Source organism: Oncorhynchus masou, chromosome 21 (genome assembly GCF_036934945.1).
Source record: "Oncorhynchus masou masou isolate Uvic2021 chromosome 21, UVic_Omas_1.1, whole genome shotgun sequence".
Taxonomy (NCBI): Eukaryota; Metazoa; Chordata; class Actinopteri; order Salmoniformes; family Salmonidae; genus Oncorhynchus; species Oncorhynchus masou.
The window spans coordinates 7,724,776-7,740,885 of NC_088232.1; the positions used below are offsets into that span (position 1 = coordinate 7,724,776).

The 16,110-nt window shown below is 45.6% G+C and overlaps 1 pseudogene; it reads left to right on the forward strand.

Moving 5' to 3' along the window:
- Positions 1-3,997: 3,997 nt before the first annotated feature.
- Positions 3,998-16,013, forward strand: LOC135508571 (pre-mRNA-processing factor 19-like; annotated as a pseudogene).
- Positions 16,014-16,110: the final 97 nt, after the last annotated feature.

Genomic DNA, 16,110 nt, shown 5'->3' on the forward strand with positions numbered 1-16,110 from the left:
CAGGGTAAATGTCCATTGGCGCGGAGGCAGGGTAAATGTCCGTTGGGGCGGAGGCAGGGTAAATGTCCGTTGGGGCGGAGGCAGGGTAAATGTCCGTTGGGGCGGAGGCAGGGTAAATGTCCGTTGGGGCGGAGGTAAGGTAAATGTCTATTGGGGTGGAGGCAGGGTAAATGTCCATTGGGGTGGAGGCAGGGTAAATGTCCGTTGGGGTGGAGGCAGGGTAAATGTCCGTTGGGGTGGAGGCAGGGTAAATGTCCGTTGGGGCGGAGGCAGGGTAAATGTCCATTGGGGCGGAGGCAGGATAAATGTCCATTGGGGTGGAGGCAGGGTAAATGTCCGTTGGGGTGGAGGCAGGGTAAATGTCCATTGGGGCGGAGGCAGGGTAAATGTCCGTTGGGGCGGAGGTAAGGTAAATGTCCGTTGGGGCGGAGGTAGGGTAAATGTCCATTGGGGCGGAGGCAGGGTAAATGTCCGTTGGGGCGGAGGCAGGGTAAATGTCCGTTGGGGCGGAGGTAAGGTAAATGTCCGTTGGGGCGGAGGTAGGGTAAATGTCCATTGGGGTGGAGGCAGGGTAAATATCCATTGGGGCGGAGGCAGGGTAAATGTCCATAGGGGCGGAGGCAGGGGAAATGTCCAATGGGGTGGAGGCAGGGTAAATGTCCATTGGGGTGGAGGCAGGGTAAATGTCTATTGGGGTGGAGGCAGGGTAAATGTCCATTGGGGTGGAGGCAGGGTAAATGTCCGTTGGGGTGGAGGCAGGGTAAATGTCCATTGGGGTGGAGGCAGGGTAAATGTCCGTTGGGGTGGAGGCAGGGTAAATGTCCATTGGGGCGGAGGCAGGATAAATGTCCATTGGGGTGGAGGCAGGGTAAATGTCCGTTGGGGGAGGGTCGGGGGGGCCAGAGGCAGTGGAGTGGCTGTACCAGGTTATGGGTTTGCGCCCCCCCCCCCTTGGGTTGTACCGTGGCGGAGATCTTTGTGGGCTATACCCTGCCTTGTTTCAGGATGGTAAGTTGGCGGCTCTAGTGGTGTGGGGGCTGTGCTTTGGCAAAACGGTTGGGGTTATATCCTGTCTGTTTGGCCCTGTCCGGAGGTATCATCGGATGGGGCCACAGTGTCTCCTGACCCCTCCTGTCTCAGCCTCCAGTATTTATGCTGCAGTAGTTTATGTGTCGGGGGGCTAGGGTCAGTCTGTTATATCTGGAGTATTTCTCCTGTCTTATCCGGTGTCCTGTGTGAATTTAAGTATGCTCTCTTTAATTCTCTCTTTCTTTCTTTCTCTCTCTCGGAGGACCTGAGCCCTAGGACCATGCCTCAGAACTACCTGGCATGATGACTCCTTGCTGTCCCCAGTCAACCTGGCCATGCTGCTGCTCCTGTTTCAACTGTTCTGCCTGCGGCTATGGAACCCTGACCTGTTCACCGAACGTGCTACCTGTCCCAGACCTGCTGTTTTCAACTCTCTAGAGACAGCAGGAGCAGTAGAGATACTCTTAATGATCGGCTATGAAAAGCCAACTGACATTTACTCCTGAGGTGCTGACCTGTTGCACCCTCGACAACCACTGTGATTATTATTATTTGACCATGCTGGTCATTTATGAACATTTGAACATCTTGGCCATGTTCTGTTATAATCTCCACCCAGCACAGCCAGAAGAGGACTGGCCACTCCTCATAGCCTAATTTGACATGTAGGTAGGGGTGAAGTGACTATGCATAGATAATAAAACAGCGAATAGCAGCAGTGTACAAAACAAATGGGGGGGGGGGATAATGTAAATAGTCCGGCGGCCATTTGATTAATTGTTCAGCAGGGGGTAGGGGGTAGAAGCTGTTAAGGATCCTTTTGGTCCTAGACTTGGCGCTCCGGTACCGCTTGCCGTGCGGTACCAGAGAAAACAGTCCATGACTTGGGTGAGTCTCTGATAATTTTATGGGCTTTCCTCTGACACCACCTATTATATAGGTCCTGGATTGCAGGAAGCTTGGCCCTAGTGATGTATTGGCCTGTACGCACTAACCTCTGTACCGCCTTTTGTCAGATGCCGAGCAGTTGCAATACCAGGTCAGGATGCTCTCGATGGTGCAGCTGTAGAACTTTTTGAGGATCTGGGGACCCATGCCAAATCTTTTCAGCCTCCTGAGGGAAAAGGTTTTGTCGTGCCCTTTTCCCGACTGTCTTGGTGTGTTTGGACCATGATAGATCATTGATGATGTGGACACCAAGGAACTTGAAACTCTCGACCCGCTCCACAACAACCCCGTCGATGTTAATGGGGGCCTGTTTGGCCCGCCTTGTTCTGTAGTCCACGATCAGCTCCTTTGTCTTGCTCACATTGAGGTAGAGGTTGTTGTCCTGGCACCACACTGCCAGTTCTCTGACCTCCTCCCTATAGGCTGCTTCTTCAGCCTTCTGAGGTTGAAGAGTCACAGTCGTGACTTCTTCACCACGGTGTCTGTGGGGTTTGACCATTTCAGCTCCTCGGAGTGCTGAGGAACTTGACGTTTTTGACCATCTCCCTGGCAGCTCCGTTGATGAGGAAGGGGGCGTGCCCAGCCTGGTTTTATTTATAGCCCTAGCCCACTTGTCTAGACTATAAGTCTACGTCTTCTGGGTTTATTTATGTAACCTTTATTTAACTAAGCAAGGACAAATTCTTATTTAATTTGACGGTGTACACGGGACAAATCCGGACAACGCTGGGCCAATTGTGTGCCGCCTTATGCGACTCCAAATCACAGCCAGTTGTGATACAGCCTGAAATCAAACCAGGGTGTCTTTAGTGACGCCTCTAGTACGGAGATGGAGTGCCTTAGACCGCTGCGCCCCTCGGAAGCCCAGTGGTGAATGGTGAAAGCAGATTCATCCACATTTCAGCACTGCCTTTGACACATTTTGATGACTATATAGTATTTAGGCTATCTCTGTTATTAATCTATAGTTTGTTGGTACTTGCTATCCGGGATCTTTGGGGTGTCCTTACCCCCATTGAAGTTTACATTAGGGTACGGGCGTCCCAAGGATTTTGAATAACACTATAGTTTGTTGGGGACTACAGACTAGGGGCGGGTTCGGAGGTCCCGTGCAATCCCAGCATGCAATAGTCGGAGCTGTACCCAACACGCGCAGCCGCGGAACAGCGTGTATGAACACGAAAGAAAAAAATTCATCCATCAAGATTTTATTTAGCCGGATTATTATTATATGAGAATCAACACAAAAACAAGGTATATTTGGATCCGAAGAACATTCATTTATCTGTACTGATACGGTGATATTGGAGGAAACGAACGACCGAGGGTTTAGCTAGCTACTGAAAATGTCCCTGGTTTGTGCAAGTAAATTCAAATTAATGAGTTGAGCTGCCCTTCCGTAACGTTAGCGGTAACTACATAGACCGCAAATATCACGTATGTTTGTGTATAAAAATGTCTCTTGAACCTTCCCTTATTATTGTCACCCTCTGCATGTTATACATTTCAATTCGCAAGCATCCTTTTTCAAACATTGTACACTGGATCAGCTTGACATCGGTGTTACTAAACTCAGCAGAAAAAGAAACGTCCTCTCACTGTCAACTGCGTTTATTTTCAGCAAACTTAACATGTGTAAATATTTGTATGAATATAAGATTCAACAACTGAGACAAACTGAACAAGTTCCACAGACATGTGACTAACAGAAATTGAATAATGTGTCCCAAAGGGGGGAGGGGGAGGGGGGTCAAAAGTAAGTCAGTATCTGGTGTGGCCACCAGCTGCACTGAGTGCTGCAGTGCATCTCCTCCTCATGGACTGCAATCCCATTGACTTGCTTTGAGATGTTACCCCACTCTTCCACCAAGGCACCTGCAAGTTCCCAGACATTTCTGGGGGGAATGGCCCTAGCCCTCACCCTCCGATCCAACAGGTCCCAGACATGCTCAATGGGATTGAGATCCGGGCTCTTTGCTGGCCATGGCAGAACACTGGCATTCCTGTCTTGCAGGAAATCATGCACAGAACGAGCAGTACGGCTGGTGGCATTGTCATGCTGGATGGTCATGTCAGGATGAGCATGCAGGAAGGGTGCCACATGAGGGAGGAGGATGTCTTCCCTGTAACGCACAGCGTTGATTGCCTGCAATGACGACAAGCTCAGTCCGATGATGCTGTGACACACCACCCCAGACCATGATGGACCCTCCACCTCCAAATCGATCCCGCTCCAGAGTACAGGCCTCTGTGTAACGCTCATTCCTTCGATGATAAACGTGAATCCGACCATCACCCCTGGTGAGACAAAACCTCGACTTGTCAGTGAAGAGCACTTTTTGCCAGTCCTGTCTGGTCCAGCGACGGTGGGTTTGTGCCCATAGGCGACGGTGATGTCCGGTGAGGACCTGCCTTACAACAGGGCTACAAGCCTTCAGTCCAGCCTCTCTCAGCCTATTGCGGACAGTCTGAGCACTGATGGAGGGATTGTGCGTTCCTGGTGTAACTCGGGCAGTTGTTGCCATCCTGTACCTGTCCCGCAGGCGTGATGTTCGGATGTACCTATCCTGTGCAGGTGTTGTTACACGAGGTCTGCCACTGCGAGGACGATCAGCTGTCGGTCCTGTCTCCCTATAGCACTGTCTTAGGCGTCTCACAGTACGGACATTGCAATTTATTGCCCTGGTCACCTCTGCAGTCCTCATGCCTCCTTGCAGCATGCATAAGCCACGTTCACGCAGATGAGCAGGGACCCTGGGCATCTTTCTTTTGGTGTTTTTCAGAGTCAGTAGAAAGGCATCTTTTAGTGTCCTAAGTTTTCATAACTGTGACCTTAATTATCTTTGAAAGACAGGGTCCTGAAAAGGGGGTTATTTGTTTTTCTGCTGAGTTCATTTATTTGAAAAGTAGGCTTAAACGGTAATGTGTTCTTCCATCTTCTGACTCTAGTAATGTTTTCCGTATTTATGTTGTAATTTTGTATCTTTATTTAACTAGGCAAGTCAGTTAAGAACAAATTCTTATTTTGAATGATGGCCTAGGAACAGTGGGTTAACTGCCTGTTCAGGGGCAGAATGACAGATTTGTACCTTGTCAGCTCGGGGATTTGAACTTGCAACCTTTTGGTTACTAGTCCAACGCTCTGACCACTAGGCTACCCTTCCGGGCATGCTAATTTACCCCTCTCGCTCTACCGTCCATCCAGTCTCGAATGAGGTGTCGGCGCACCCCTGCGTTTCGCCGGTTTCCAACCAGGTGTTTGAGCGGCGGCTGATTGAGAAGTGCATCGCCGAGAATGGAAAAGACCCTATGAATGGGCCGCCTCTGTCAGAGGAACAGCTGATAGACATTAAAGGTGAGGGAGACATGGAGCAGAGTGTGTTCAGATCTGATGTTGAGCTGAAGTTGACACAGTAAGGGTTAGCCATATCATTTTACTTCCAACTATTCCTGCATGGTGCCCAGTAATCTCTAGGCTGGAGTGCATTCTGCCACTTCAACAACAATGATAACCCCACTAGTCAGGAGTCAAAAATTATCTCAACACATGAAGCTATTTTTGTCTTCCCCCCCTGCTTCAGTCTCTCACCCCATCAGACCCAAAGCTCCCTCATCCACTAGTATCCCAGCCATCCTCAAAACTCTGCAGGACGAGTGGGTGAGTCCATGTATACTCTCCTACACTCCCTTTTGCTGTGTCTGAACCGAGACATACACATAGACACTCCCCTTCGTACCACACAGTCTTCTAAATCTCTCTCCCTCTCTCTCTCTCTCTCTCTCTCGATGCAGTGATGCTCCACAGTTTCACCCTGAGGCAGCAGTTACAGACGACACGTCAGGAGTTAAGCCACGCCCTCTACCAGCACGACGCCGCCTGCAGGGTCATTGCCAGTCACACCAAGGAGGTCACTGCCGTGAGAGAGGTATATACACTCAACACGTAATTATACATACACTGGATTTCTGCATATATTGGTCGTAAAATTTGATCCGATCTTCATCTAAGTCACAACAATAGACAAACACAGTCTGCTTAAACTAATAACACAAACAATTATACGTTTTCATGTCTTTATTGAACACACCGTGAAGGGTGGGAAAAGTATGTGAACCCTTGCATTTAATAACTAGTTGACCCGCCTTTGGAATCAATAGCCTCAACCAAACGTTTTCTGTTGTTGCGGATCAGACCTGCCCACCGTCTGGAGGAATTTTGGACCATTCCTCTTTACAGAACTGTTTCAGTTTAGCAATAGTCTTAGGATGTCTGGTGTGAACCGCTCTCAAGGTCATTCCACAGCATTTTAAATTGGGTTGAGGTCAAGACTCTGACTGGGCCACTCCAGAAGGTGTATTTTCTTCTGAAGCCATTCGGTTGTTGATTCACTTCTGTGTTTTGGGTCGTTGTCCTGTTGCATCACCCAACTTCTGTTGAGCTTCAATTGACGGACAGATAGCCTAACATTCTCCAGCAAAATGTCTTGATAAACTTGGGAATTCATTTTTCCGTCGATGATAGCAAGCTGTCCAGGCCCTGAGGCAGCAAACCAGCCCCAAACCATGATGCTCCCTCCACCATACTTTACAGTTGGGATGAGGTTTTGATGTTGGTGTGCTGTGCCTTTTTTTTCTCCACACATAATGTTGTGTTCCTTCCAAACATCTCGACTGTAGTTTCATCTGTCCACAGAATATTTTGCCAGTAGCGCTGTGGAACATCTTGATGCTCTTTTGCGAACTTCAGACGTGCAGCAATGGGTTTTTTTGGACAGCAGTGACTTATTCCGTGTTGTCCTCCCATGAACACCATTCTTGTTTAGTATTTTACTTATCGTAGACTAGTCAACAGAGATGTTAGCATGTTCCAGAGATTTCTGAAAGTCTTTAGCTGACACTAGGATTCTTCTTAACCTCGTTGAGCATTCTGTGCTGTGCTCTTGCAGTCATCTTTGCAGGACAGCCAGGCCTAGGGAGAGTAGCAACAGCGCTGAACTTTCTCAAGTCATAGACAGTTTGTCTTACTGTGGACTGATGAACATCAAGGCTTTTAGAGATACTTTTGTATCCCTTTCCAGCTTCATGCAAGTCAACAATTCTTAATCTTAGGTCTTCTGAGATGTCTTTTGTTTGAGGCATGATTCACATCTGGCAATGCTTCTTGTGAATAGCAAACTCAATTTTTTGTTTATTATAGGGCAGGGGAGCTCTAACCAACATCTCCAATCTTGTCTCATTGATTGGACTCCAGGTTAGCTGACTCCTGACAATTAGCTTTTGGGATAAGTCATTAGCCTAGGGGTTCACATACTTTTCCCAACATACACTGTGAATGTTTAAATGACGTATTCAATTTAAACATGAAGAATACAATAATTTGTGTGTTTATTAGTTTAAGCACACTGTGTTTGTCTATTGCTGTCACTAAGTTTAAGATCTGATGAAATTTTCTGACAAATTTATGCAGAAATCCAGGTAATTCCAAAGGGTTCACATGCTTTCTTTTTGCCACTGTCCATTCTAACGTACCTACACACTCTCTTTCACTTACACACACACACACACACACACACACACCCTTCTCTCTCCCTGTAGCTCTGGCCACTCTGAAGCCACAGGCGGGATTGGTGGTTGCTCAGGCAGCTGCTTCCCAGCCCTCTGTCACGGTCAGTGATTAGCTACAGCCCTCCAGTTAATGGGTTTAATTTGATAGTTAACTGGTTTGATGGTTAACTTCTCATAAACGCATGAGCTCAAAAAGTTTCTTGATTTGAAGTCTTCTGTCTAACTAAGACCTGTAAAGTTGTAGTATCTATTTGTTAAAATAAAAATCATTTTTTGGACAGCTGACGCAAACACACAGTTTCGAACAAGAAAAGTCCAGTTCTCGTTTTGTTATTCATTCTGTATTTCATTTCACAGGCTGGAGGTACAGGAGAGCCCATGGAGGTCAGTGAGCAGGTGGGAATGATACCAGGGATCATACAGAAGGTAAGAGATGATACATGACCTCACGCACATTCACATCCACAGTACAAGAGAAACGATACCACACCGTTATACTCGACCATCATGAGCGTTAATTGCAAATAGTACCATATAAGACAGTGGTGTATTAAACCTTGAAATAACCAATCAACCATGCAGTCAACCATCCAATCAGTCAACACAGCACCGAGTGACCTATACTAAGATGTCCGCCTCTCTCCACAGCTGCAAGACAAGGCCACTGTCCTGACCACGGAGAGAAAGAACGTACCAATTCAAACACAATGGAAGTCCTTTTCAAACAACTTCCCTGTTGTTATTCATAGAAGAACCGACCTAATGTCCAACCAGTTGTCAGCTGAGTATAAGCTATGGGTTGTGTCTCAAATGGCACCCTACTCCCTACATGGGGCACTACTTTTGAACAGGGGCCATTTGGGACATAGCTACGCTGGGAGACATTTTTGTCCGGACCTCACCTCTACCGTCTCTCCTCTTCCCACGGAGAGGAAAGACAGTTCCAGAAGAGCTGGTCCGAACGGAGGACCTCAGCAAGTACAGACAAGTGGCTACCCATGCTGTGAGTACGTGTGTGTATGACCTCTAGCTATGGCTGGTGTTGGAACACTTATTCTTCAAACCTTGGGCAAGTTCAGAAAAGTTCCTCCCTGTTTCAGATCATTTTTTTTCCGTTTCATGCCTACTGAACGCAGCCCTAAATGATGTTTCTATGTCTCTCGCTCTCTGTGTGTCTGTCTGTCTGTCTGTCAGGGTCTCCACAGTGCCACTGTGCCTGGGATCCTGTCTCTGGACCTGTGTCCCTCCGACACCAACAAAGTGCTCACTGGTGAGACACACACACACACACACACCGTCCACTGCCAATTGTAGATATACACACACATATTGTTTCTGTGTGAATTCCATCCAAATGCTTCCTTCCTCAAGAAAAAATAAATAAACACTATGGCTGTGTCCCAACAGTTACTCTACATGTCCTATATAGTGCACTACTCTTGACCAGAAGGGTGACGTTTGGGATGGAGACCCTGTCCAGACCCAGATACAATCCCCTAACCTCTCTCTCTGTCTCCCTCTACAGGCACCACGTGGTGGTGTTTGATAAGAAGGAGGAGCAGATCATCGCAACCCTGAAAGGACATACCAAGAAGGTCACCTCTGTCATCTACCACCCCTCTCAGGTGAGACGCACACACTTCCTTTCCTTTACTCTCTGTTGATGTAGTCAGCAGCAATGTCTTGCCCTGGAATTACTCTCTAACTCTAATATGCCTTACCTCAACAATTTCTCTCTCTCTCTCCCTCCTTTCTCTCTGCGCACTCTCCTCCTCTCACTCTCTCCCCCCAGTCGGTAGTGTTCTCGGCCTCTCCAGACAGCACTATCCGCGTGTGGTCCGTTACCGGGGGCAACTGTGTCCAGGTGGTGCGGGCTCACGAGGCGAGCGTCACCGGCCTCTCCCTCCACGCCACCGGAGGTTAAAAAAAACACACACACAAAAACACACACGTGGATTTGGATGTCGAGAACGTTACTGCTATGTAAAGACCTATTACTATGATTTTTCTCACAATCCGCCGTCTCCCCCTCTTTCTCCAATTGCTATCTCTTCCCTTCTCTCTCTCTCCATCAGTACTGGGCCTTCTCTGACACCCAAACAGGTCGTGTTCTCACCAAAGTCACTGATGAGGCTGCAGGATGTGGTGAGTGTTTCTATCTCTCTCCCACCCAATTATTATGTTTAATTGAGGAGATAAGACTGTGGTGAAAAGACATGAACGATGGGAGTAAGTAAAGTAGCCTTGTCCAACCCAGAATGGCCCATAAGGGCAGGAGCATCTGTCCTGTTTCTGTAGTGTGAGGCAGCTTGATGTATAAGTACACTCCCCCAGACAGGACACTAGTCTACCACAGGGTGGTAAGGGGGAGGGTGAGTGAAAGGGCAGTGGGCTGGATTTGAACCCATGGCGACTGTGGCAGCTCTAATTGCTGGACCACACCGTTGGACCCTCTCTCTCTTCCCAGACATTTTATTGACCTCATGTTGCTAGGAACAAGATGTTTTATTGACCACATGTTGCTAGGGACAAGATGTTTTACTGGCCACATGTTGCTAGGGACAAGATGTTTTATTGGCCACATGTTGCAAGCGACAAGATGTTTTATTAGCCACATGTTGCAAGGGACAAGCTGTTTTATTGACCACATGTTGCTAGGGACAATATGTTTTATTGAACACATGTTGCTAGGGACAAGATGTTTTATTGGCTACATGTTACTAGGGACAAGATGTTTTATTGGCCACATGTTGCTAGGGACAAGATGTTTTATTGGCCACATGTTGCTAGGGACAAGATGTTTTATTGGCCACATGTTGCTAGGGACAAGATGTTTTACTGGCCACATGTTGCAAGCGACAAGATATTTTATTGGCCACATGTTGCAAGGGACAAGATGTTTTATTGACCACATGTTGCTAGGGACAAGATGTTTTGTTGACCACATGTTGCTAGGGACAAGATGTTTTATTGGCCACATGTTGCTAGGGACAAGATGTTTTATTGGCCACATGTTACTAGGGACAAGATGTTTTATTGGCCACATGTTGCTAGGGACAAGCTGTTTTATTGGCCACAAGTTGCTAGGGACAAGATGTTTTATTGGCCACAAGTTGCTAGGGACCAGCTTCCTCTCATTGTCTGTCAGTATCCAAAGGTAGCATTTGCTAAATGTGGGGTCAGAATTTGTTCTTAACTGACTTGTCGAGTTAAATCAAAACATATCAGGCTCCTTAAATGCCAGGTTGTCTTTCCTATGTAAATAGATAGACAAATAAACAATAACATTTAACCAACCCTCCCCTCTGTGAATTGACTGACCTAGTACCTAACTGTGGTAATATTTCTAACCAACCCTCCCCTCTGTGAATTGACTGACCTAGTACCTAACTGTACTAATATTTCTAACCAACCCGTCCCTTGTACTCTCTGAAAGCACACTGATACATTGCAAATGCATGTTCTTTACACATCCTGTCTTGTGCCCCTCCAGCTCTGACCTGTGCCCAGTTCCACCCTGACGGTCTGATCTTCGGGACGGGGACGGCCGACTCTCAGATCAAGATCTGGGAGCTGAAGGAGCGCACCAATGTGGCCAACTTCCCCGGCCACATCGGCCCTGTCACCTCCATCGCCTTCTCTGAGAACGGATACTACCTGGCTACAGGTGAGATTGCTGTTTGTGTGTGTGAGAGAGAGGACTCTATGTGTGTGTGTGAGTGCAAACGTGAGAGAGAAGACTAGCGTGTGTGTGTGTGTCAGTCTCTGTTACTCTCTGTCTGAGTGACTGTGTGGAAAGTTGTCTTTGTTCCTGTGTGTTACACACGGGCGATTTTAGCATATACATTTTGGTGGGGCAAACTCCCCCACATTATTTGGGATGCAAGGCTGCAAAGCCACTACACAACGCAACACTAAACAATACATGAATTGCACTATAACGGTGACAAACGGTGCCCATAAACTGTTAGGGCCTACAAAAAGCTGTCCCAACAGCAGAGCTTTCTGTTCAGCACCATGGAGTGAATCCTTACCACTGCTACACCTGGCTATCAGCAGAGCCTTATCTGGCAGTGAAACAGTTCATTCAGCCTCATTTACTGCCTTTAAAAAAACATAGCTGATATGGCTGACTGACTTAAACAAATGTGGTTTTTACTGACAATTGAGATGTACAAATTATGGCATAAGGGAACGATGAGCAGATAAGAGGCAATCCGTAATTTCGATTAAGACATGAATGAGCGAGCTAGGACGGACGTAGTCAATATAACTATTTGTTCAGCACTTTTGAAATGTACAGCGACAGAATTCAGAAGATGGGCCGTTCTTACAGTGTTCTCCCTGTACACCAAGTCAAAACCGTATGATAAATAAACGGGGCATATAAGCAGACAATGAATGCTCTTACAATATTCAATTATATTTCTCTAAAACAGGCTATAGGCTACATGTGCACCAACAAGTCAGAACAGTTGGCTAAGTTATGAGGGGGAAAGGGACCAAATTATTAGGGTGAGGCACATGGGCTACTAACAGCTTACTACACAACATACACTTAGTATAACTTTCTTGGCTACAGTATACATATCTCCCTCGCATATTACATAATTTATGCAGCAGCATACAATACATTTTTGGACTCACTTTGTTGTGCTGTGCTCACTTGAACAGGAAGGTGGCGCTGTGGTCCTTTTTGTGGGCAAAGTTTGTCATCAAAGTTTAGCATTCTCTGGATTTATGGTGCTTTCAAGACAACTGGGAACTCGGGGAAAAAACAAGTTAGAATCATGACGTCAGTGATCTTCAGTTCGGAGCTCTAGAAAGAGGCCTGAGTTCCCGACTTGGAATTCCAAGTTGGAGGACCTTTCAAAACATATTTTCCCAGTCGGAACTAATTTTTTTGAGACATCCCAGTTGTCTTGAACTCACTGAAAACTAAAATTTTCCCGTTTTGAACGCGGCAGATATCATGCTGTATTGACAGCAGAGCCAATGTATTTAACCTTTTCTGGCTCATGGCACATGAATGTTTATACTTTCAAGAGACCCTTAAACCCAGATTTGGACCACACATCCACTCCACTGAATAGCAGGCTAGTGATTTCTTTGCAACGCTTGCAGTTAACCACTGATTCCTTCCAAACCACTCATTGTTGAATTTGCGATTTCCAAGTTGTTGTATAATCTTTATGTCCAATGGCCCATGAGCACCGCTATGTTTTATTTATACTTTATCTTCATATGACAAGGATTGAAATGGATTTGCCAGTAGATTGTTGACTTGATTCATGATGACGACTGCTTGACTAGCTTGCTAGCTACAATTTTGAAAGTATGGACTGATCATGTCGACATCAATCAAAGCTACGGTAGATATCACTTGATTTGACGTCATTTTATGGCCAATGACCTTGAGCCATCTTGGATGGGCACTTCTAATGTAAATCTATGGCAGCACCCAAGAGGCTTGAATTTTCGAGCTCTCCCTGTAGATTTTGCAGTGAGGTAGTGTCCCCATGAGTGACAGAACACTGAGCCAATTACGGCGCAACTGGAGAACATTACCAACCCCTACACTCCGCATTTTCCACTGGCTGCCCCACCACCATAGAAAGCACTGAGCTAGACTGAAACACCTGCATTTTGGAGCTGCCTTACTAAAGAAAGAGACCATGTTTGTATGCGGCTTTATTAACTCAATTATTATTAATATATATTTTTTTACATTGTTTGCAAACTGATATGTGACACCATTTAATGCCCAATATATTTTTAGCTAAACAGGTGGGGCTCTGAATGACGGGTCGTCACTGCTCACCTCCATTTCACTCACATTTGTGAATAAAAATAGTCAAGTGTGATCACATTATAGCAAAATAAATGTTGCAGTAGCTGTTTTCAAGGTATTTCTGCCGATTTTGTTTCATAGCTGGAAAATGAATCGCAAGTCAAATCACTACAAATCCTATAGCCTATCCCACCTCATGCTGCAACAGTGCAAGGGAAGAGCTGAGTTGAAATATTCATTTTTAGAAGCGCTGCACACTGGCATAAAAGTTGGTATAATTTACTTGAAACGAAAGTCTACCGAAGTGAGACTTTGTCCTTGTGTTTCTTGGCTATGTACATTGTTTTATTCACAAGCTAGGTTTTTTTTTTTTATGTTTGAGTTTCATCTGCTAGGAAAGAGAAAACAATGCGTCTACTATTCAGACTCAATCTCACTGGCACAAACTTGATTTGATTCACGTTACCATGGTAAAGGGGCAGGTTAACATTTATGTGTCATCTGATATTTTGGTTAAGAGACTAGGGTCACACAAAAAAAAAAAATTAAACAATATACCACTACTTCTTACTAGTTATAAATTGTATTATTTTAGAAACATTAAAATTCGCTCATCTGTTTTTTTCTTCTGTTTTGTTGGTGTAATTATTGCAAACCAAAATATTTTGTCTGGTTAAAAAAATCTGAGTACATTTTTGGCCCTGCTCACCTCACCACCTCTCCGGTCTCCAGATGCCCAGGATAGCTCAGTGAAGCTCTGGGATCTGAGGAAGCTGAAAAACTTCAAAACCATCACGCTGGACAACAACTACGAGGTAAAAAGAGCAGAAAATCATTTGTGCCCATCTGAAATGACCCCTATCCCCTACACTACTTTTGACCAGAGCCTAGTGTACGATCTAAGAAATCCGCTGCTATTTGAGACAGTCGTTGTAGACTGTACACTGGACATTCAGAAGCTAGTCGTGCTACAATCTAGCCTGGTCCCACATCTGTGCTCTTGCATTATTAATTTCTGTCACTGGCATGACAATTCCATAAGGAGTTTGCAAGAGAGCAGAAACCAACTGGCACCCAGGCTAGCAACGGTCTGCCCTGTATGACTACTGTAATCTCCTTGTACTGAACTACCCTGTCAATGTAGGTAAATGATATGCGAGTCTCTTTCCTCTCCCTCGGGTGAAGTCCCTGGTGTTTGACCAGAGTGGGACGTACCTGGCTGTGGGTGGCACTGACACAGGGTCTACATCTGTAAGCAGTGGTCCGAGGTCCTCAACTTCACAGGTAAGAGAATGCACAGTGTGTGTGTGTGTGTGTGTGTGTGTGTGTGTGTGTGTTTGTTATACTGCTAGAGATGCAGTGGCAAGTGGTGCTTAGTTAGCTTGGGACAGAAACAGTGGTCTAGAGGTGGGTCTTCAAAGTGCCTGGATGGATGATGATAGCAAGTGTGTATATACAGTACTTTATGAAATATTTAAAATGTGTATCTGTGAAATGTACTATTCTGTTTATCAGCACCTCCCCAACTTTATTGCTTTTGAGTTGAGTTCAAGTCTAACATTTTTGCCTTGTTATTGTTTTGTTTTTCTTTACCCAGAACACACTGGGGTGGTGACTGGCGTGGCGTTCGGGGAGCACGCCCAGTTCCTCACCTCCACCGGAATGGACAGGAGCCTCAAGTTCTACAGCCTGTAACAACAGGGATCAAAGATCATATGGGCAGAGTGATGGATGGCTCTGATTGGCTGGCCTCTCTGAGGTCACACTGATGATGTATGCATGGGAAGAGACTTTGTTGCGTCCCAAATGGCACCCTAGGGAATAGGATGCCATCTGGGGGACACACAGACCCTGCAGCAGTTGATCAGAAGGGAAATGCAGCCTGATTGGATAAATAATCTGAGGCTGGAATGTTAGAATGGAATTTTAACTGATGCTCCATGAACAATGGTGAAACAGAGCATATCAGTTTGGATTCCGGGCGACTGGAATTCACCCAAAATACGTCATGTAACAATCCTACTGTATATGACCCATACTATACTAAGAGCCATGGTACGTGTCCCAAATGGCACCCTATTCCCTATATAGGGCTGCACTACCTTTGACAGGAGGTTGTACACGATAAAGGGAATAGGGTGCCATATGGGACGCAAGCATTGACTGAATCACACCAAGAGCCATACAAGCATATTGTATATATGTCCATTCATCAATGTGTATATCGTACCTTGTAAGACCCCCCCCCCCCCCACACACACACACAGAGGTGACTTCAGAGTGAACATTATTGTTGTAGATATATATAATATATATAATATATATATTTGAAGCTCAGTGCCACCTTTATTTGTATTCATATCATTACAGTATCTGGTATTATGTGGTATTAGTCTTTACAGCTTGTGAATGTCATGTTGATTTCATGCCTTTTATTCTCCTCATCCTTTTTTTTTTACTATCCATTGTTTATTGTACAATGTGAATGATTTCGGTTAGTTGGTAAGTGATGCCAATGATTTGAGGAAATTCTCATATTTGTATATATTTTTTTAAACCTTCATATCTTTATTTTATTATTGTATTGTCCCTCCTTTCTTCATGAAATGCCTGTTTTATGCATTATGCTTTTGCCAGGTGAAGACTGTTTTTGGATCATCAATCAATAAACGTCAAAACAGTCTAATCCGCTCTCATTGTGTGTTGTCTATTAAAGGTTTATTACACACCTTGTTATACAACGCAATTACCCCGGTGTGTGTGACAACACTGTCCCA